A 23705-nucleotide genomic window follows, 5' to 3' on the forward strand; every position below is an offset into this window, starting at 1 on the left:
TGACAGAGAGGGTAGGGATTTACCCTATATATTATATATACTTTTGTTGGGTGTATACTCTGTCCAGTCCTCATTATGCAATCCTCTCAAGTGAATGAACCTTTTACCAACATGTCCCCAGGTGAGGGTCCCTCTCACCGTACCCTTCCCCCTGGGGTGGACGCTTTATTTTCACAGGCTATTTCTCACGCTTTAGCCCCTCTTAGGGATACTGTAGCTAAACTTACTGAACATGTGTCCAGGGGTACGGGCATGTTTGGTGTGACGGGAGCGGAGGGTGATTCCTCTACCCTTTCGGCTCCCAGGAAAATGCGCAAGCGCGACGCGGGGCACCTGGAGGATGGTGAGTTTTTATCCAACCCCAAGAGTGCGCGCGCGCATAAGCGCTTACCCTCCCGGGAGGGCCGTTTGCCCGGGGTAATGGGTGACATGCTTCACCACCTATGGAACCCTGATTTGGGATCCCCTAAAGGCTTCATGGGAGGTTCAGATGAGGACTCATCATCTTTGGATGACGACTCAGGTCGCCCTTGGCGTCCTGGTGCTACCCTACCAGATCCTTCGGATCACGGCGATTCTGACTCCGATATGTTTGAACCGGAGGGTATCTACCATCCGCGTTCCTCGGAGTGACGTCCAGACCACAAGGTAGCTGAATATGTCGCCAGCAAAATTAGGCAACCTCTGGACAAAGAGGTGCGAGCTCGTCTACGGGCGGAGTGCCCACGCCCGTCTTTATCGGATAAGGTCGCTTTTACGCCTGACATTGACCCTAAAATGTGTACGTTTTTTGCCAAGTATACCAAGGATCCCAAAAAAAAGGGATTGATCGCTCCTGGAGGGCATGCCAAGATAAACTTCTTGATGTGTTAGGTCCCCTCACACAGATTATTCAATTAGCGGAGCGTGCCAGGCAAGCAAACACTCTCCTTCAGACAGACATCATAGCAGGATGGGCTCAGAGAGCTGTTTGTCTCCGGGGCAACGCGAACTGTGCCATCTCTGCAGAAAGACGCAGGTCTTTATTGATCAAAATCGACCCCAAGTTAGGGGAACTGTCTAACTCAGAGGCAGGGGCTGTTGCCCAAGGCAAATTATTTGGCGTCCCTTTTGTGAAAGAGTTAGGAAAATTTGTGGCTACTTTTTCAGCTTTGGATAAAAGCACAATCTTTAATCTTCCTAGGGTTTCTAGTGGATTCCCGATCGGCGTCTCTCAGTCTCCCGACGACGAAGATTTCCAAGATAAAGAAGGAACTGAGAAAAGTCCTTCGACGAGACCAGATTTCACTACGTCAGTTAGCCAGAGTGGTCGGCCTGCTTTCCTCTTCGATTCAGGCCATTTTTCCTGGTCCCCTACACTACAAAGCCCTGCAACGCTTGAAAGCGTTTCACCTTCGCCGAGGGGTGACGTACTCCGAGCTGATCTCCCTGTCTCAGGAGGCAAGGACGGAGTTGTTTTGGTGGCTGGACCACATGGGGGCATGGAATGGCAGGGCCATTTTTGGAGCAGCCCCGGATCTGGTGATCGAGTCGGACGCCAGTCGCCAGGGATGGGGGGCTCGTTGCGGGGACATCTCGTTCGGGGGTCGCTGTACCCCGCAGGAACTAACCATGCATATCAACTGCCTGGAGCTCCTGGCGGGATCATTTGCGATCAAATCTCTCACGAGAGACAAAGTCTCATGTGTAGTTCTACGGATGGACAATGTATCGGCAGTACAATACATAAATCGTCTAGGGGGGACAAGATCAAGAGCCCTAGCGGAACTAGCGAAAGATTTTTGGCATTTTTGCCTTCAACACCAAATCTCAGTCACAGCAGAGTATCTTCCGGGATCCCAGAATATCTGGGCAGACTGGAATTCTCGGTTTCTCCAGGATCCCAGCGATTGGTGACTACATCACTCGGTTTTTCAGGCGATCATGGATCGTTGGGGTCCCTGCTCAGTGGATCTCTTTGCGTCTCGTTGGAATGCTCAGCTTCCCCTATACTTCAGCTGGCGTCCGGATCCGGGAGCGGCGGCAGTAGATGCGTTTCTCCAACATTGGGGGACCCTTCAGGGTTATGCTTTTCCCCCGTTTCTTCTTATCCCGTGGGTTGCTGCTCAAGTTCGCCGCCAAGAGGCGACGGTGATTCTAATAACCCCCTGGTGGAGGTCACAGGCGTGGTTCCCGACTCTGCTGGAACTCTCGTGCGAATGTCCTCTTCGCCTCCCGGATTTTCCCTCAATACTCCTGGATCCGTCGGGTTTCTGTCACCCTCTAGTCCTTCTAGGTCATCTTTCCCTCATAGCTTGGAAGATTTCCGGCATCGTTGGCAAGACAACCGACTTTCGCAGGAAGCTAATAACTTCATCGCACAGGCCTGGGCCCCTGGTACATGCAAACGATATAGATCAGCATGGAATAGATGGTCTCGTTGGTGTGTGGGCAAACACTGCGATCCCATGGGGGCCAGTATTACCGACATCATCAATTTCCTTGCAGAATTAGCAAAATCCGGCTAGGCGTATCGCACGATCAATTCTTTTCGTTCGGCCATCTCCGCGGGCCACCCTCCCCTGAACAATCTCCCGATCGGGGAGCATCCCTGGATATGTAAACTTCTTAAGGGTATTAGACTCTCCAGACCTCCACAACCCAGATATTCGGAGCTCTGGGATGTGGACTTAGTTCTTAATCTTTTATCCTCTTGGCGGGACAACCAGTATTTGTCGACGAAAGAATTGTCGGCCAAATTAGCCATGCTTCTCTGCCTCATTTCCTGTAAGCGAGTGTCAGATATCAGAGCACTGGATGTTTCCGCTCGAGTCTTTACTCCAGAAGGAGTCACGTTTACTATTGCAAGGAGGACAAAGACTAATACCAGGTCGGTATCCTATCCCGCTTTTCCTGATTCCCCGAAACTATCTGTGTTTAGATGTCTCAAAGTCTATGAGGAAGTGACCAGTTCTTGTAGACCTCCAGGTGAGAATCAATTGTTGATTTCTATAAAGAGACCGTTCAAGGCGGTTTCTTCTCCTTCCATTGCCAGATGGATTCGATGGATTCTCTCTGAGGCAGGAATAGATATTCAAGTTTTTGGCACCCATTCTACTCGGGGAGCTATGGCTTCCAAAGCCATACAAGTGGGGGGCGGATTAGAGGACATCATGCATGCTGCTGATTGGTCTTCAGATTCTACTTTTAAGAAGTTTTACTTTAAAACCAATTCATGAAGCAGCCGCACTAGTGGTGAGTAAGCTTTGAACTTGCATAATCCTCGCCTCCGGTCCTGTGATAGAATACGAAATTTCCTAGCTATCGTGAAGGAAAGTTTCAATTCTATTAAGGACACGGAGGCGAGGATTATCCCACCCACATACATTACGCTGGTATGTTCCCTCCCGATTACATCTATCTGCGTAGCAAGGTAGTATACTTGCGTTTATACCTTTATTTATTGTTATTCTGCTCATATTCTAATTTACATTAGGCAGCACTTGATTCAGATGTATTTACATTTTATATTTAAATGTATGTTAAGGTTCATGACTTTATTGCCTTCGGTATGTTTCTGTGTTCTATTGGATTAGCATCTAATTATACCTCTTTTGTAGGTTTCGAAACTACAACCAATTGACTCTACCAGGATTCCTTCCGCAGTGAAGTCGAGGAAGTGTGACGCATTTCGGGATATTTATACCAACATGAAGGAGTGCACCTCATTGGATACTCGTTACCATGGCGGCGGGCTCATGGAACTTGTAGTTTTTTGTTCATGTTTTGTTTGACTTTGAACTTGCTGTTTAATAAAAAGTGAAGAAAGATCTGCATAATCCTCGCCTCCGTGTCCTTAATAGAATTGAAACTTTCCTTCACGATAGCTAGGAAATTTCGTATTTTGTTTGTTAACGTAAAATACTATATTACATTAGTTTTCATGTACTTTTGTGAACATACATACATAATAAAAGCAAATGTTTTTCTTTAGTGTTGTTAAGATGGTAGTAACAGGGGAGTTACTAATATATACTATCATTTATCTTCCACCAGGGTACAAATAAGCATAATATTTTGTTCATCATCAAACACTGGGGAAAAACAAAAATCAAATTGATTGAGAAAAACCTATTTTAATACTGCGCTTGTTCAACTGAGAGTTGTACTTACAGTTCTAAAGCAATACCTAGTATCTATGTACATTTCTTACCGGAGCAGTAAAATTCTTCAAGAGTCATCAACCATGTTAGGCCACATAATGACATATTTACTTTATGTAGTGTGCAGTGTATGTAGTCCATATTTTAAATATATAGTTTGTCACTACAATAAAAATTTTATGACAAGAGCGGAGGCTCCTATTATGCTTACTTTTCCTGCTTTAATTTCAATAGCAGCTGCAGTCAAGAACAATAACCAATCCCATAAGTGTAGCAGAACAATCTACCAATGGGAAACAAAGAGACAGAAAAGACCAATCAGAACGCAATACACCTAAAGATATACCAGGCTTGACTTCAAGCAGCCTTCTTTTCTTGCTGCTTGCAGTCAAGATAAGTATATCTTTTTGCGTTCAACCTATTTTACAAAATGTTTAGTATTTACAGTGTTTTCGTTTGCTAGTGATATTTGTAACTTTTCGCGCTTTCATGCGCTCGCCCTGTTTCATTGTATTCCGATTAGCGTTGCTCTTTTCCCCCCTTTGTTCATTTTTATTGGTCGTCACGACCATTCTCCTCGCGCTTGCCGCACTGCTGCCTTTCTCCCCGCGTTCTATTGCAAACGCTCTGTCAGCCTTGCATCTGCCGCGCTTCAGCTGCATGCGTCCTCTGTCTACTGAAATCGCTCCTCATAAGTGAATATTATGCCAGCTCTCCGGCCTTCTCTGAAAACCTTCTAGAGGCGCAGCTTTCCTCAATTACAAGTTTCATGTTGGCAGGGGCTTTGTTAGTCACACACCCCTCCTCCTAGGCCCTCCCTCTCCAAATTTAACCCTTTTTCTACCAGTTTATTCCTGTTTGACCAGCAAAATGAATTTTTCCTCATTTTTTGAAGAGAATAATGATTCTGAAGAGGCTTTTTCACATAATTTGAATAAGTTTATTCAATCTTCAGTGGCAAAGGCAGTTTCTGCCTCTATGTCTAAATTTTCTAAAACAAATTGAAAATACTGTATCATCCTGTCTTTCACAATCTCAACTGGCCCAGTCTGCGGTGGAAAGCAGGTAGCGCAAAGCCGCGGAGGCTTCTAATATTAATCAGTCCAATGCCTCTTCTGCGCTGTTGAGCAGTGAGTCTAACTCACACAGCCCAGAGGATGGCGTTCCTCACAGGCCTCCTATCTCGGAGGGGAAAAATTCTATGCGTTCCAAGAATAAGGCAAAAACAAAACATTTACTCACAACGCACAAGATTGTGATTGACAACATAAAGGACACTGAATATGACATGGATGATATTGAGTCTGATAAAGACATGGATAATATCAGTAATTCTGATTTTTGGATTGGACCACCTTCCAAAAAAGTTAAACCAGCGATAAATGATCAACTTTCTACTCCCCTCCTAGATGCTGAAGGGAATCCTACGTTTGATTCCAAATAAATCCATCATCCTAACTCCACTGAGTGGCTGCCTTCAGATCACGTCGCAGACTATATTACAGCCAAATTACACCTACCACTTGACAAACAAGTGTGCGCCAAACTTCGTTCTGAATGTCCTAGACCTTCTCTTCCTCTCCACATTACTTCGACACCCTCCATTGATTCTTCCATGATAACCTTTTTCTCCAAGTTCGGGAAAGACCCACGTAAACGAGTGGACAGAGCTTGGTCAGTCTGTCAGGACAAAGACCTAGATATAGTGGGTCCTTTGGCCCGTATTTTTGACATAGCAGAATCCGCCAGACTGAGTAATGATTCTATCGATCCGGAAGAACTCTCCCTCTGGATTCAGCGAGCCTTCTGTCTTCTTGGCAACGCCAACTCTGCCATGACTCATGAACGGCGAAAGGGACTTCTTCTTAAATTGGACCCTAAACTGGCTACCCTTGCCGCTATGGATCCAGGTCCCAAAGCGAATGGACTGCTGTTTGGAGATTCCTTTATTAAGGAACTAAGCAGATATGTTACAACCTTCGCTTCCTTGGATAAAGCGTAGCAATCACTCAAAAAAGTCTTTAATGCGTGGGTTTTTGATAGGTCCGGTAGAGGAAGGGGTCGCTTTACTGGATGGTATGACAGATATCAAGGTTACAGAGGCTCCTTTAAAATAATTCGCAACAACAACATTTCCGTCCTCAATTCTATCCCCAACGATCCAGAGACTTCAGGGCCAGGAACCAGCGTAATTACAAATCCTATACTCCCACAGGTAAGCCAACTTTCTGGCCATCCTTCTATAGGGGGTTGCCTAAAACATTTTCTCCACAGGTGGAAAGAGATTACTTCAGACCCTTGGGTTCTCAACACTGTAAAAGGTTACTCAATAGACTTCTACGACACCCCTTTTCAACTGTCCCCTCCTCCTCTCAAATTCTCAACAGACATGGCAGCCCTTGTTTCCTCGGAAATCAAGGCCCTTCTTCGCAAACGAGCCATTCAACCTGTTCAACCTCATCACTCAAGTTTTCTAAGTTCCATATTTCTTGTGGTCAGGAGAAACAGGAAGATCAGACCAGTTATAAATCTCAAACAGTTCAACCAATTTGTTGTTTATCGCCATTTCAAAATGGAAACAATTTTGCATCTCAGAGATTATCTGCTCTTGAACGATTGGATGGTTCGTCTAGACCTTCAAGACGCTTATTTAACAGCACCCATTCATCATTCTCACAGGAAATTCCTTCAGTTTCAATGGCTCCACCAAACCTATCAATTCACTTGCCTACCTTTCGGTCTTTCTTCAGCTCCCTGGTGCTTCACCAAGTTAATAAAACCAGTGGTAGCTCATCTCAGAGCTCAAGGGTTCAGATTAATCATTTACCTAGACATCCTTCTTATGCATCAAACATGTCCACTCTTCGCTTTCAACTCTCTTACACCATTTCACTCCTGTCGGAATTAGGTTTCATAATCAACAATGAAAAATCTGTTCTCAATCCATCTCAAACCACGGAATTCCTAGGATTTCTAGTGAATGCCGCTCAAGGCACTCTTCAACTCCCAGATACAAAATTAAAAATCCATCAAATCAGAGATAATCCTCTCTTTATGGCAGACTTTTCTCTCCCTAAGGTCTCTTGCAAGAATTGTAGTTCTTCTTTCCTCCTCGATTCAAGCGATCTTCTCGGGGCCCCTTCATTACCGAGCACTCCAAAGATTGAAGATTCTGCATCTGCGCAAGGGTCTTGCTTACTCAGATTCCATCCTCCTCGATCACGAATCCCGTAAAGAACTTCAATGGTGGCTATATCACCTGGAAGCCTGGAATGGAAGGACTATCTTTGCATCAGCCCCAGATCTTTTATTAGAATCTGATGCAAGCCTAACAGGTTGGGGAGCAAGGTGTGGTCAAATATTGACTGGAGCCACATGGTCCTCTCAGGAGTCTTCACTGCACATCAATTGTTTAGAGATGCTTGCAGGCTCCTTTGCGATCAGAAGTTTTACCAAAGACAAAGTTCAATGCTCGGTCCTCCTCTGTATGGACAACCTCTCGGCGGTCAAATACATAAATCATCTTGGTGGTACCAGATCCAAACCTCTAGCTGAATTAGCCAAAAGTTTCTAGGAATTCTGCCTTCATCGAAAAATCTCAGTTCAAGCAGAATATCTGCCAGGTTCTCTCAACTCAGTGGCAGATTGGTACTCGCGTCATCTCTCCGATTACAGCGATTGGAGGCTTCATTCTTCTGTCTTCAATTTGATCCATCGCAAATGGGGTCCCTTTCAGATAGATCTCTTTGCGTCTCGCCTCAACTCCCAACTCCCTCAATTCTTCAGTTGGAGGCCGGATCACCAAGCCCTAGCTACCGACGCTTTTCTTCAAGATTGGTCACACTCAACAAATTATGCATTTCCTCCTTTCATTATGATCAAGAGGGTTCTTGCACAAGTATGGTGTCAGAAAGCCACCGTAGTGCTAGTAGTCCCGTTTTGGCAGTCCCAAGTTTGGTTCCCTCCACTTCTTGAGTTATCAGTAGACTTGCCAGTCCTTCTCCCCTCCTTCCCATCTCTTCTTCTCAATCCCCAAGAACTTCCTCACGATCTGATCCTCAACAAATCCCTTCTTCTCTCAGCCTGGAAAGTGTCAGGTCTTCTTCTTTCTATCCAGGAATTTCACTTGAAGCTTCAACCTACAATAACAACTTCTGGGCCCCAGGTACATCCAAAGCTTACAAATGCGCTTGGGCAATCTGGTCCAGCTGGTGTCTGGGAAAATCTAGTAATCCCTTTTCAGCAGATTTAGACTTAATAGCTAACTTTCGTGCTTCCCAAGCTAGTTCTGGTAAATCCTATAGGACTATCAACCTGTATCGGTCAGCTATTTCCCTTCATCATTCCTTCATAAACGGTAAACCTGTAGGCGAACAGCCTATTATTTGTCGGTTATTAAAGGGAGTACAATTTTCCAATCCTCCTCTTCCTAAGTATTCTGTTTTGTGGGATGTTAACCTTGTTCTACAAATGTTTCTATCTTGGCAAGATAATGACTACTTGTCACTACAAATGCTTTCCGCTAAGTTAACAATGTTGCTGTGTCTAGTCTCTACTAAACGTCTTTCAGGTGTCAGGCCTCTTGATGTTTCTGCTCACAACTTTACCCCTACAGGTGTTCTTTTCAATGTTTCTAGATGTACAAAAACCAATATCTCCTCTGTGTTCCATCCTTTTTTCCCCAAATAGCCAAAGCTATGTGTGGGTAACTGTTTAAAAGTGTATGAACAGAAGACTATTGATCTCAGAACGTCTTCAACCACCCAACTTTTAATTTCCTTCAGGAAACCCTATAAACCATTTTTTTTCCCTCACCTTGGCTCGTTGGGTCAAATGGATCATGTCACTTGCAGGTATTGACACCTCTAGATTTGGAGCCCATTCTGCTTGGGGTACTATGGCGTCCAAAACTTTCAGGGCCGGTTCCCGTTTAGAAGACATTCTGAGATCAGCAGATTGGTCAAATGATGTTACATTTCGTACTTTTTATTGTAAACCTGTTAATACTGCATCTTCAGTAGTAATTGATATGCTTTAAACAAGCATAATAGGAGCCTCCGGTCTTGTCATAAAGTGTAGATTTTCCAAATGATTTATGATGGAAAGTCTTAATTTTATTAAAGACACCCCTGCACAGCTCCCTTTAACTGGAATCAGTTGAACAGATCACCAAAAATGATCACTTTTTCAACAAACAGATTATCATGTGATGTGTTGGGTATTCCTGTCATATGAGCAAAAGCCATCATTACTTTGAAAACCATACTAACCTTGTTTAGAACCAAAACGTGTATTTTCTGAGAGCTCTATGAGATATCACAAATTAACTTTAAGTATTACAGTTTATTATTATATTCCACTGGTAGTAGTAATAGTCGCATATTCATGCCCAGAAGCCTCAATCTCTGGGGGCATTGTTTAATATATGTGGGTGCCCTAATGCCCACCCAGGACTGCCACCATACACGATGTTGTGGGCTGTAGGCGAGCCCTTGGGCAACACATAGACCCAGCCGGCTCCCTGCTTGCTGCGGAGCCAGTATTGGTCCCTCTGAGAGCAAGCCAATATTTATGCTGCTCCCTCTAGATGGGGGTAATTTCTTCATCTATTTCCCAGCTGGGAGTATCATTTTCAAAGCTCTGTCCACTAGGAGCAGTTTTTGTGTTTGCTTCCGTTTGTTGGGAGTTTTGAAAATACTTCTGCCATGCGGGAGCAAGCACAAGTATTCCTGATCGCGTTGGTGCCGGCAGGGAACTGCTGTGTCTTGGGGATGGGCTCTACGGGACATAGCAATTGAGCTGCCCCAGGGATTGGGATCCCCTGGGCCATTGAAGGCTCAGGGAGAGGAGCTGTGCAGCACTTCTCCCTTTTTTTGCATGTTTCAGCCACAGCGTAGCTTCCTAGGGCCTATAATGGCTCAGGAAGAGGAGCCGTGCAGGCCCTCTCCCCAAATGTATTAGATTGGGCCTCCGGGGATGAGGTCCCTTTGCCCACAATAGGCCTTGGGAGCGGGCTTGAGCGCTCCCTCCTATAAAAAATACTTCATCCCCTGGGGCCGAAGACAACCAGGGAATAGAGCCAGGCCCCTCCCCTTAAATAAATGATGCAGCCCAGGGTGTGGACTCCTTGGGCGTATAATTAGAGAATGCATCCCTGGCCACCATCTTGTTTTCTTGTTTTTTGGTGATCCCATGGGAGTCCCCTGGGACCACACGAAAAATTGCCCATTTTCAATGCATCTGTTCTCCGGGGAGGGGCGTCCCTGTGGGTCCCGCGATTGCAGCCTGGGGGTGAGGGTACCCCTACCCTGCCCACTCATATTTTTTTTTTTTTTTTCTGGACAAGGGACTAACCCCCAGAGTCCTGTAATGGCTGCCAGCACCATTTTTCCAATGTTTCTGGCGGCCAATCAGAGTGCTTGCTCCTGTGGGTGCAAATTGGCCCAAGGGAAATAACGCGGTGATCCAACCATTCAGATTTACAAACATATTTGACCCTTAATTTTTAAAAAGACTGCTGAATATATTTACACCAAATCACAAACACCACAATCTATGGACCAGGATCTAGCTTTCTGCTAAATTTGGTGTAATTCCGTTCAGCAGTTTTTGTTGTAGTGCTTCTTAAAGACGTCTATGAAAGATGCCTGGGGATTTTGCTTTTTGGGACCCCCCTTTTTTCTCAGCTCCCTCTTGACGGATAACCCCGAAACTATCCATGCACGAACTAGCTTCAAAGTATCACTTTTTTGGACCGTTTTGTGGAGGTTCATCAAATGAGGTCACATTTATTAGCAACACAAATAAGCTTTTCCTACGGAACAGCTGCCTAACTATAACTACCGAGTGGTTTTCCAGAAATGACTTGGCCCACTAAAAGATATAATAAATTATGTGACATTGTCCCTATACCAAAAGACCATGTACACTTTGGATTCTTCAAGATACAGAATTGAACTCAGTCATTTTCACATTCTGGTAATGATATACATAGGGCAGTATGCACTGCAGATCTACACCTTTCATGACAGCATTGTGACTCATTTCGTTTGTCTTTAGAGGACTGATGCTGCTGTCTTAATTGCATAAGTTGTAACAGGCATACCACACAGGATGGAGCAAGAGGTTTTTGTGATGTTGTAAGTGATGAGAATCTTAAAGGTGATTCTTTTTTCTTTTGGAAGCCAGTGAAGTGTTCGCAGGTGCTGAGAGATGTGGCAGTGTCAGGGCAGATCGAGGACCAGTCTGGCGGCGGCATTCTGGATGTTCTGTAGTCTGCGGGTGAGCTTCTTGTTGATTCCGGCATAGAGCGCGTTGCCGTAGTCCAGTCTGCTGGTGATAAGGGCGTGTGTGACGGTCTTTCTGTGTTCCAGGGGGATCCATTTGAAGGTCTTGCGCAGGAGGTGGAGAGTGTGGAAGCAGGTGGATGTGACTGAGCTGATTTGGTGGTCCATGTTGCGTTTGGTGTCCAGGATGATCCTGAGGTTTCGGGCTTGGTGGGTTTCCGAGGGTGGGTAGCCACCATGAGTTGTTCCATACGTCTGGTGCCATACGCCCATGATGAGAACTTCTATCTTGTTTGCGTTGAGTTAGAGTAACACACCATCAGGGTGCGCTTTTCTACATTTACCCACTAACAAAAATCTAAAATAGATCTGCTATGTTAACAGGAATAGTCAGAGCCATCAATAAAATACACTAGATACACAACAACACAATTTATTGTATATATGCAAACTGAGGGGTGCACTGTAATGTTTGAAGAAAAGTTGTATATAATGATGAATTTGTGAGGCACTTTAGAAATTATTGTTGAAATTTGACGAAATAAATTGTGAGAAATGTAAGAAAAATTGCATTAAGTGAATGGGTCCGTTTGTAATGATATAATTAACTTCATGTAGAAGAAACACAGGTCAGCGGAACTTTATATTATTGTAGTTATATAAATACAGAGGCTACATAACTGATAATATGTGACTATAACCGTGAGGTGGCAATGTAGGACCAAGATCACACAATGCCTACTATCTATTTTTATTTGACCTGTTTGTTCATGTGAAACTGGTTGGAAAAAGCTGGTTTCTTCAGAATGTTAACAACGGGCACTGATTAAAATTAAATTGTTAACGTTTTGTGAAACTTTCATGAATAAATTGTCAATAAAATAATGTGCAACGGTGGTGGCAAATGGATCGATGTGATTTTGTGGCTTACTGCACAAGTATAAATTTTTCTCTTTTGGAATATATAGACAAAATTACTCTTTCAGGACCTTAAATATCCCTTAGTTTAATAATTAAATTATTCACAATGTCTGCGCATTCATGTAGAGAAAAATGTTGTCTCACACAGGTGATCTATGTGATACTTTTAGCATCTGTTAAATTTATTGATGAATTTATGTGTATATTAAGAGATGCTAAGAGATGGCTAATATACCGAAAGCTATGAATATAGTCTCAAAAATATTTTAATATAAATTAAAATGAGAAAGCGCAGTGAGAGCATATGAAGTCTGTGCATGCTGTGATATTCTGTGCAAAGTACAGAAATTTGTAAATCAGGTAATGGGGAGTTCATGCAAAAGTGAAGAATGAAAAGTAAAAACGAAAATGAAAAATGAAGCTTATTTTTCATATACTGATGTTAATTCTGTTCCTGAGTGTCGTTTTTACAATGTGTATAATGTTCCAATTGCAAATTAAATGAATCATATTAATTTCTGGAAGAATATGTAAATTTAAGTCCTGAATAAGGAGGGATGATTAATTTACACTACCAAAACATATCTTTCGCTCACAATTTCCTGCCCTGAACAATATTGACCTGTTAGAAATGGGTCTCTAGTTGGCAGTGGTTTGCTCCCTGTCCAAGTAGGGACCATCATCCTAGTCAGGGTAAAGGAGTCAAACAACTAAGATATCCCCTGCTCACCCACTTGGTAGCTTGGCACAAGCATTCAGGCTTATCTCTGAGGGAAAGTGTAATGTATTTCTACACACATACACACACACACACACACACACACAGTAACACAGGGAAAACGCCACAAAAGTACTCCACACCAGTGTAGACAAATAGCCAATATTTATCTGAATAAAACAAGACCAACACAACAAATATCCATCATACACAAGCAAAGATACACATTTTTAAAGATTAAATCTCAGTAAAGCGCTAAGAAACACAATAGCTCCAACTGGGGCTATCACCACGTCATTGACGGAGTCATTCCCAACAGTCCGACACCACTCGCAAGGGAGTGTGGGCCAGTCATGAAGATGCACGGACCCCAGGCACAGTACCTTTGGAAAACAATGAAAAAAAGACTTTGCACGGAGTCGGGAAAGTGAGGTGTCGCTGGAGCCGGTGAGGCATTGGTTCCTTACTGTTACCAGGTAGGTGAAGCTCCAGTTCCTTACTGCGAGGCAGGGGAGGTGAGGCGTCGGATCCTTACGGTTGCAGGGGAGGTGTTGCAGCATTGGTGGCGAGGCGTTGGATCTATATGATCTGGCGGGGTCAATGAATCCAGAAAGATGCAGGGCATCGCCTTCGCGGTGTCGCAATCACACCATGGGGCCACAGATGCAGTCGAGTGTTTCGTACGTCAGGGACAAGTCACGCAGGACTCACGCTGTGGTGGGACTTTGGAGGCACTGCAGAGGCATCGGGCCTGCAGCGTCGGTCACTGCACTCAGAGGGGACCATGGTTCCTGGTGCAGGCAGCTTCCGAAGTCGCTCTGAAATCAATGCACCTGTTTTTTTTCACGGTTGCACCAGACTCACTCACAAGGGCCCAGGAACTGGATTTGGCACCACTTGGTGAGTCAGGACTCTCAGCAAGAGAGCCCAGGTGCTGGCAGATGAACTCTTTGATGTCCATGAGACTTCTATCAGGAGGCAAGCTCAGTTCAAGCCATTGGAGAACCTTGGAAAGCTGGATGTAGAAACCAAAGTCCAGTCCTTTCACTCCCAGGACAGAAGCAGCAAGCAACAGGCCAGTACAGCAAAGCAACAGGCAGAGTGGAAGTCCCTCCTACGACATCAAGCTTTTCTTCCTGACCGAATGTCCTCAGTCCAGAAGTGTTCTAAAGTGTGGATCAGAGGCCCAATACTTATACTCATTTCTACCTTTGAAGTAGGCACACCTCAAAGGAAAGTCTTTGTACTGCACCAAACACTACAATTGCTGCCCCAGACACAATCCAGGGTGGTGGAGACATGTTTACAGGGCTACTCCTGTGGGTGGCACAAGCAGTGCTGCCAGCCCACTAGTAGCATTTGATTTACAGGCCCTGGGCTGACATGGGGCACCGTACTAGGGATGTACTAGTAAATCAAATATGCCAATCATGGATAAACCAATTACCAATATCATTTTAGACAGAGAGCACTTGCACTTTAGCACTGTTCATCAGTGGTAAAGTGCCCATCATTGTAAAGTAATAATACTGGTGAGGAGGAATGATTTTCAAAGGCTGATGAAAACTCTTCCAATTATGGTTTGTGCTATATAATTTCCTTATGCATGTATGACTATATTTATGTTTAATATTTTTATGAAGCCATACACTTGTTACTTGTGGTACGAAGAAGGTTCCTTGCACATCATGATTCAGTAGTTTTCATTGGTTGAGTATCAATGTTTACTCTTCTGGATTTATGCTCCTTCTATTTGAAACAGCCTGAGGTTAGTTAGTGGTTTTTAGTCATTTAACCTAATCCCCCTGGTTGTGAGTAGTTACTCTCTTTTGAGTCTAAACTAAAAAATCACCATAGTCAAATAGATTTACATTGTTTTATTAACAGATTGTAAACTAGAGTAAAAACAACAAGACAGCTAGTAACTTTGATTTAATATTAAAACAAATATAGCAGGTTCTTGTTCTACACCCATTTTCATGAAAATTGGTCATAGGAAATATCTTCTAAAGGCTAATAGCTTTGAACACGTAAGACAATCTACTCTACAGGTTCTTCTACCTTATTACAAAGATGCCACATTCTCTAAAACGTTTCCAACTTAAACCCAACACTTTCCATCTGTACAATCGAAATATATAATTGTCTTAATCTTTAAAACATCAATTTTATTCTCTCTTTAAAATGACTATAGAAATATTTCCAGATTATATCTGAATAACACACATAACTCGACTGTTTATAATCATGCACTATTTTAGCTCATCGATTCAGACCATTTTTAATTCTAGATTAGAAAATATGTCTACATTGACTAGTAGTCATAATTGATCATGGGCCCAAAGTAGGAAGTTAGTGATCAAAAACGACTTTAAGGGTTTATCAATAGTGATTAAATTGCTCTTCTCTTTCAGTGGGCAAAAAGGGTGTGTTGTTGCTCACAAGGGAATTCAATTCATAATCTATATGTTTCGTTCTCCAGACACTGAATGTATATAGCGGTAAACAAATTAACTTTGGGCGTATTTTCAAGAGCAAATGTTACCCACACAACAGCTATTTTAAATAAAAAAACACAAACATCAACTTGTACGTTAGCTTCAACAGTACTTGGCACAAAACGAATTAAAAATGCTCATGGAAGTATGGAGAATACAACAGAACTGTTTTGCAAACGTTTCCTTCCTTTTGAAAAGTTTACATTTGAATCAAATTAAATATTAACTTCCTAAATTACTTAACACGTCATGCAAAATAAAACCTACCGATTACAAATGTAAATAAGCATACCGGAGAAGGCACTTTCCCAGTGGACTTCCACTGTTATGAACAGCTTGCAATGTTTATTTGTCGCCGAGTTGGAAGCTCCTCTGGTTAATTAAAGAACACTAGTGTCACCTGGGGAATGAGCGAAATATTTTTCTATGTCTTTGTGTGGCTGGAGCTACGTATGCTAGCTGGCAACATACAGATTGGGCCCTGACAAAAAGTACTTGCATGCCATATACTGGAAAACATAGGTATTTATTTATAACACATACTGAAGATCCAAAATTTGCAACCAGAAAAGGAACATTAACTTAGCTTGTCCAAGTGTTTGGTTGTTAAGATTTTGTTTGTTGCTTGTAAATAAGAGGTGATCTGTCTCTTGTGTATGAATGGTGTATTGGTCGCCTTTCTGTCCATCTCAGGGAAAGCTCAACATTTAAGAGTTCTTACTCTGAAGTATGTTTCTCTTTATTTTTCCCATTTGTTTTTGAAACTGTATTTTTGTGACAACAATATGAAAACTGAACTCAAAAAGAAGACGACAGACAACAAATCACATCGAGATGAAGTTGTTTATTATTTAATGTAACTGAACTGAAATATCACGTTTGTTACTCAGAGGTCCGATCTGGCTTTATAAAACTAGGTCTACTGAAGTAGTTACATTACTATGTTAATACATCACAGCAAATGCTTGTACATTTCCATTAGTATCTTTCCAGCTTTGGACTCTTGAGATCAGGGTTAAGGTTCCTGTTTTATGTGCATAAATAGTGGGCATCTAATGAAAACAGTTTCAACAGACATGGATAGTAATAAGCTCAAACATTTTAAGTTCCAAATTATAAACATGCTTTTTAGTGTGTCACCTTCTCCAATCGGAATCCAATTCAAACTTCAATTTATCTAACATAAACACACATAGGAGTATTTTTGGCTATGTTGAAGCTACCTAGAAAGGAATTTTAGAAAAAGTGAGATGGACCACTATTGCCCACACTTCAGGACTGAAAGAGAAACATTTCTCAGATCCTTTCTGAAAGACAGAGTAGAGTGGCAGAGACCATGACTCTAAAAGCCCTGCCACCACCTCCGGCCTTCCTAGCTCTTTGAATCTGATGACACCAAGCAATGACAAAGTCAATCGGCACTGCCAGAGGCACTGTGCACAGACCAATTGCCTGTGCCAGTACTTATTTCATGGCTGCCTTGATTGTGCATGGCCAACTTGCAATGTCTGTTCTTTCACATTTAGAAGAAATATTCCAAGATGGCAGTCGTGCTTGTGCATGCAGGTGTGGTGGACATCTTGGAATAGTTTGACTGTTGCTTTCGGAAAAATCATTGGTAAGGTAGCCATTGTGCATGGGCAGTGGCCATCTAGGAACCCCCTTGTATATCCTCATTAATAAGGGAACACACGGGATCCTGCTTTAATCTCTGATAACTTTACACTCCACCTCCAAAGTTACTTATGTCCCTGGAACTTTTAACTCTGTGGGGTCGAGTTATAGGGTAGAGCTGTAGTAATTCATTTGCTTAAAAAGTACACCTTTATTGACAGAGAACCAGTATAAATGCTCTAGGAATTGATAGATAATACTGTGCTTGCAGAAGCTAAGCAGAAGCCCTGCAGTGGCATTTTGAAAACATTGTATTAAAACTATTAAGTCTCAAAATACATGCTATTGCCGTAGTCCAGAGCAAGCTTGGAAGAAAACATTAGTTGCCTGTATATAATGAACAGTTTATAGCGGAGGGATGATCTTCCTAAGGGGGCGTAGGAGTAGAACTTTTTTTTTCGCCAACAGGGTAATGTTTATTTCCATGGAAATGTCCTTGTCCAGAAACCACCCTAAGTTCCTTGCAACTTCCACAGGGGCAGGCAAAACAGTCAAGGACAAAGACAAGACATATGGGACCCAGAAAGAAGAGACCTAGGTGGTAAGTAACATTTCCGGATGTTTCTGGCAGAATTATCACTTGGATCAGATGGAGAAATGTATGGAAGGCCTCTTCAAGAAAGGTCATGATGGACAGAGGAATGAGTTCTCTTGCAAACATCAACAATAAGATTACTTCTAAAAGAATGCATGTTGAATCAATCTTCAAAGAGAGAAATCTGCTGCAAGAATCAGGGGTACCCACAATAAAACAGAATATAGCTACTTCTGATAGACGTACACTGGGCCACAACAATTATTGCATAATCTCTTGGCTTGCCTCGGAAGCAAACTAGATTGGAATGGGCTTTGTTAAATAGCCTGCCCAACTGGCTCCTCAGCTAGCCTGATATGTGTTTGGGGTGCGAGATGGCTACAATTTGGATCCAACTGAACAGGTCCATGGGGTGGGCTAGTTACCTATTATACAGACATGGGTGTAGGAATGATGTGGCCATGACTGAAGAATGGGTGTGTTTTTTGTATCTCATGTTTAACATAAAATCTGATGACACAGCTCAGTCAAGGCCCTCAATTACGTTTAAGTGGGTGGTCTGCCATCCAACCAAGTGAACTGAGGCTCTAGTCTGTGCTCCACTTTGAAAGGACCTACTGGCGGCGATCTCTGCGCCTTTAGTTCATCTGCTTGTAAGGGGATGCACTGAATGCACAGATTAATACAGAGCAGGCACTGTGGTTGTTTTGCTTGATCAGCACTTATGGGTTTTTTCCCTGAAACTAACTACCAAAGCTGCTCTCGGTTTTATAAAATAAAACCTTAGTGGCCTTGATGTGCAGCACGTTGTAGCCCTACACATCAAGGGCATTGTTTGTTTTCCTTGTTTGGGTCCATCATGCATCGTATGGTGAACCTGAGAATGGAAAATAAAACTAAACTGGACTAAATCACTGAATCAAATACACTGAACCATAACTAAAACTGGGCTTCCATCGCGATGACGAGTAGTGCTGTGGCACACAGATAGCCAGGTCAAGTGTTTCCGCCATCAAAGCCCCAGCACTTCCCCAACTCTAAATGATTAAGGGGACCTGCAAGTTTGGATGAGTGTGAGGTTGACACCTCCTGCTATGCCAAACTATAAATGAGCACCTAAGTGCCCACCCACAGACCTGCACGTCACAGATGTCATTGGCGAAGCCAAATTAGTGTCTCATCTTTCCAACGGCAGTAAAAGGAGAACAGTTTCTTGGTTAATAATAGCAAATAATAAATGGATGTTAATGTATTATTCTCTTTGTGAAATGCATAATGTGTTAATTCTAATTGTTTTTATGTAAAGTAAAATGGCCAATAAAATGCTCATCAAGCCAAACAAAATAAGGAAGTTAATCTTTGCAGCAACATACTTTAATTACCCATAATACCACAACTCTGCATCAGGCCTGCTTCCAAATATGCATGGCGTATAAATCAAATTTCGGCTTTGCCATTTAGCTTGCAAAAGCTTTCAAAGGTACCAAACAGATAAATAACACAGGGCTGTCTGTTCGCAGTCTTCTGCATCCTCTGCCAGCACTCTTATAGGGACATTTTAAGAAAAGGCAAATTATCTCAAAATCAGGCTAGTTCATCTCTGCTTTATAGAGTCCCTACAATCTTTTAGGATTGCAGGCACTCAAGAATGTCCTGAATGCTGGAGTTTTTCTTCGGTATCAGTTTACGTTTCACCTCAGTGAACATGAACACCATTTAAAATCCACTTGGACTATCTTTGTTAGTACACAGGTAAATCCAGCAATTCTTCAAACCCCTAAAAGCTAGGGGTGGGCAGAATTTTTCATTCTGCCTGCAGAATTGATGGAATTTGGTGACTCCGAGTTACTCTTGTAACGCAGAGCTCTGGTCAAATTCCACCAATCGCCATGTGGCAGAATTTTTTTGCACATGGCTCCAGGAATGCGAGTGAGTTATGGCTTCACCTAGTGCCATTTTCTAACATGGGTGGTCATGGTCAGAGGGCTGCTTACCGAGTAGATTTGCTGCTTTTGACGTAGATCTTTTTCTGAGCAGGAACAAAATCAACTCAAATGGCCGCACGCACCCTCTTGCGCATGGCATGGTTTTCAGCGTTACTCACACTACTGACACTAAACTGCAGTGCAAGTAGCACAACATGCATATTTCCGTCTACTTGTGGAACTCCATGAAATCTTGATACGTTATGTAACTCAGCATAGTGAAACTCTGCGAGTTCCGCACATCCCTACTAAAAGCTTGGATGTTGATAACTGATCATTTCCAGTCTATGATGACCTCCTTTCTTTGTCACTTATATGTGTATTGGAAAGGGAACAGACAAAAGAAGCTTGATATCGTGGGAAGTATGCAAATAATGACTTTAAAGGTCACTTAAGGCATCACTGTGAGCAGCCTTCACATATAAGCTATTAAATTATAAACCAAACATTTCAAGCACTCTAATAGTTTCGAAAATTGGAATTAGAATGCCTATCTTAGAAAAAAGAAGTACACAGGACTTTTGTTATTTTCAGTCTTGCATGGGACAATGCACTCTGCATCTATGCTTCCACTGTACGACTTGTCAGGCTTTTTCCCAGATTAGTTAAGTTGTGGGGACCATTCGCAATATCAAAGGTGAAATTGCCTGTGTTCAATGCTCGACATCTTGTTAGGCACTTGGTCGGAGACACAAAGTTGACTTCCAAAGTCTCTATGACTCTCTGGGTTAGCATGATGGCGGAGCATGGCCTAGCTTAAAGGAGGAGGTGTGCAGGTGGAGGCTATGTACATTATGATACAATTATCACAACCGGTGCAAAGATTTGGTGTCCAGCCAGACTTGTAACTTAGTTACCATACCAAAAACATAATAACATGTTACACTGGGCATGGGAAAAAGAAATCAACCAAACAATAGGAAATTACTAGGGATAAACAAAAAAAGACCTGTAATGACTACAAAGTGTCATCCCTTGGTAAGCATGGTGAAAAAGCAATAATCTTTCTAAATAAACACCTACTCATATAGCCACAGTGGAACTCAACATTATATTGTAACAGAAATCCAAACTAAAAGATGGATTTTTGATCCATTGGGCTGTGTTTAATCTTGATTTTCAATAATATGATAGAAATAGGATTTATGGACTGATTTAGAGCTTGGTGGACAGATACAACTGCCGAATCACAAGTGTATTAGGATATTCCGTCCATCCCATTACAAGTGCATTAGGATATAATGCAGTTGTAATAAGGTGGATGGGATATCAGTAAAGTTTGTGACAGAGTACCCATCCGCCAAACTCTAATTCAGGCTCTTTACGCTGAATTACATTTTAATTGTTTATTCTGAGTTTCAAGTATTGCTTACACTATTGATGGTGGTTTTCACTATATATGACAGTATCTGATGAAACAAGTTGTAGATGTGTTGTGGTAAAACACTTAAAAAAAAAAAAAAAGAATATTTCTTGGCACCAGAATCAATTCCGAGTCCTATGATAGTAATAGATTATTTATAGAGGACAGAGGACGTGTGCCTTTTTCAGTGCAGCTTTTAGCAATAACCACAATATTTTGCATTACTGTGACATGAGATTTCTTCGCTTTTCACCATTTAAGCAGCATTTTAAATAGTAAATCCTTATTTTCTTAAATGTAATATTGTTTTTGTTAATTGTTGCATGCATACCATATATATTTCTCTGTGGAAAGACTTGCTTCTCGATCCAAGCTCGGAAGTATGAGGCTACTTTTTAGGATCAGTCTGCAGTGGTACACAGTTCACAAAAGGACTTTGAACGCTCTCTCTCTCCTAGCCTAGCAATATGGGTCTCACACTGCCCACGTCATTAACATGGTAAACATCCTTCCTCCATTTGGCAATCACCATTTACAGAAAATAATGTTTAGAATCAGCCATGGGTCATAATAAGGACTGACGTACATGATAGAGAGCATTGCTATCACTTTTCAAGTTAGGGCCTAATTTTAGGGACATACCAGTCAACCTCTTTAAGCAATGAGGGGGCGAGGGCATTTATGGTTGGAAATGGTAGCTTTGGGGCACCTTATATTTCAGCTTTGGCAGGCACTTAGATTTAAGACCTCTTCAAGTTACTCAAATAGTTCAAAATACAGGCAAAGTTGTAGGTAAAAGGATAAAACAAAATATGGCTAGGTATAAGTCCATGGCGTGTGGAGTTTACTCCTTACAAGCATTATACGAGTGCTTGTTTTAAGTAGGTGAAGCTCGACATTACTGTTCACCATGCCCTTACTAATTATTTTCTTGTTTTCCTTCAGGACATGCAATACTTGGACTTCTGGGCAGGTGGTGTCTACTCTACTTTTTGGCTCCAAGTTCCAGGTGCAATTTCTTAAAAATAAAGATTTATGTTGTGATTAGACTTATGGCAACTGCTCGGGTGGAAGTGATGAAATTTGTGGGTGGGGACTTCAACCCTCAATTCGGACACTCAGAGGACAATGCAGAAGCACTCTCTCAGGACCAAGATAGTGCTTGCTGCATCCCTAAACTGGTAACTCCCCCGATCCAAAAATGCCATTCCCCCCCTTGCGCAGTGCACAGTACAAATTAATGCATTAGCACTGGATCAAGGGTTGCGAGCTGGGAACAGTAGAACAGCTTCCGATAAGGAAGGGAAACCTACATTTAATCGCACCTCATGTACCAGTCTTAGTGATTACATTTTGGTAGATCTAAAGGCCTGGCTGCTCATAATTAACATGGTTGTACTGTTCAGGTAGGTCAGTGATCATAATACTTTGGCTCTTGTTGTCGTTGACTTCCCCGCCTGCTGTAGGATAGTTAGTGCTAATAAACCTTTTAACCGAAGATTGCAAGCAACTAATAACAAGCGTAGAGTGAAGTGGTCATCTATGGCTTTCTCAGGACTTGGTCGGGAGGTATAAAATTTTGTGGCAGAAAGCATTGAGGGTCTTCTTCTACTGTAATGGGCTCTAGACAGGGGGAAAACTCAGAAACAAATTAGTACCATGAATAATAATATGTATGTAGGACTCAAAAAGTACTTTTATGTGGAAACAAAAAGGGTGACTGGGAGGAGTTGCCCACAGATCTGGTGTAACCAAGCCTGTAAGAAACACAGTTATGTCCTTTTATTAAACTGCAAGGCAGAGGTGCGATGAAAGTGCAGAGTTTGGCTTATAAAAAGATCATTAAAGTTGTCAAAGGGGATTTGGAAGAGGGGAAGTGGGAAGGACTGCTGCAGGTGGCTAGAAAAGGAGATCAGCATGCCTTCTTGAACTGGTGTCTACAGGGCGCTAATGGCGATATCGTCTGATTGAGCCTATTGTCCCTGCCGCAGACTGGGACGCTCATTTCTCCAGTCTATATTCTGTGACGGGAGAAGATAGTGTTACCCCGCTTACCCTGCCGGCTAACAAATTAGCTGATTGGGGAAAAGGGAATACCACTAAAGGAATTCCACCCATTATGATACAGGAATTAAGTCCTGTAATTGAGAAGATTGTCCCAAACAAAGCCCCTGGGCTGGATAAGATCCCAGGAGATCTGTATCTTAGTGAGATGGATGTCTGGAGCCATATTTTGCATTCTTTTTTATACCATCATGTCAGGGGCACCAATTCCACTAACCTGGACGGGGGCTGAGATAATATAAATCTTTAAGAAATCCCCCATAGCAGCTGTTTAATTATAGGCAGATAAGTTTGATCAACAGCTCTCAGAAGCTGTTCAGTAGAATACGTTTTGAAAGGTTACAGGAATGGATGGCTGGTTAAGAGATTTTAACACCACTACATGTGGCTTCCATGAATGTACCAGCACCATTGACCAGGCTTATCAACTTCAATTAATATTCTGGAAAAGTGTGGTTTTGGGAGGCGGTCGGCTGTATGTTGTATTTATTGATCGGCAGTCTGCATTTGACCTTGGTC

The sequence above is a fragment of the Pleurodeles waltl genome, chromosome 12, assembly GCF_031143425.1.
Source record: "Pleurodeles waltl isolate 20211129_DDA chromosome 12, aPleWal1.hap1.20221129, whole genome shotgun sequence".
Classification (NCBI taxonomy): domain Eukaryota; kingdom Metazoa; phylum Chordata; class Amphibia; order Caudata; family Salamandridae; genus Pleurodeles; species Pleurodeles waltl.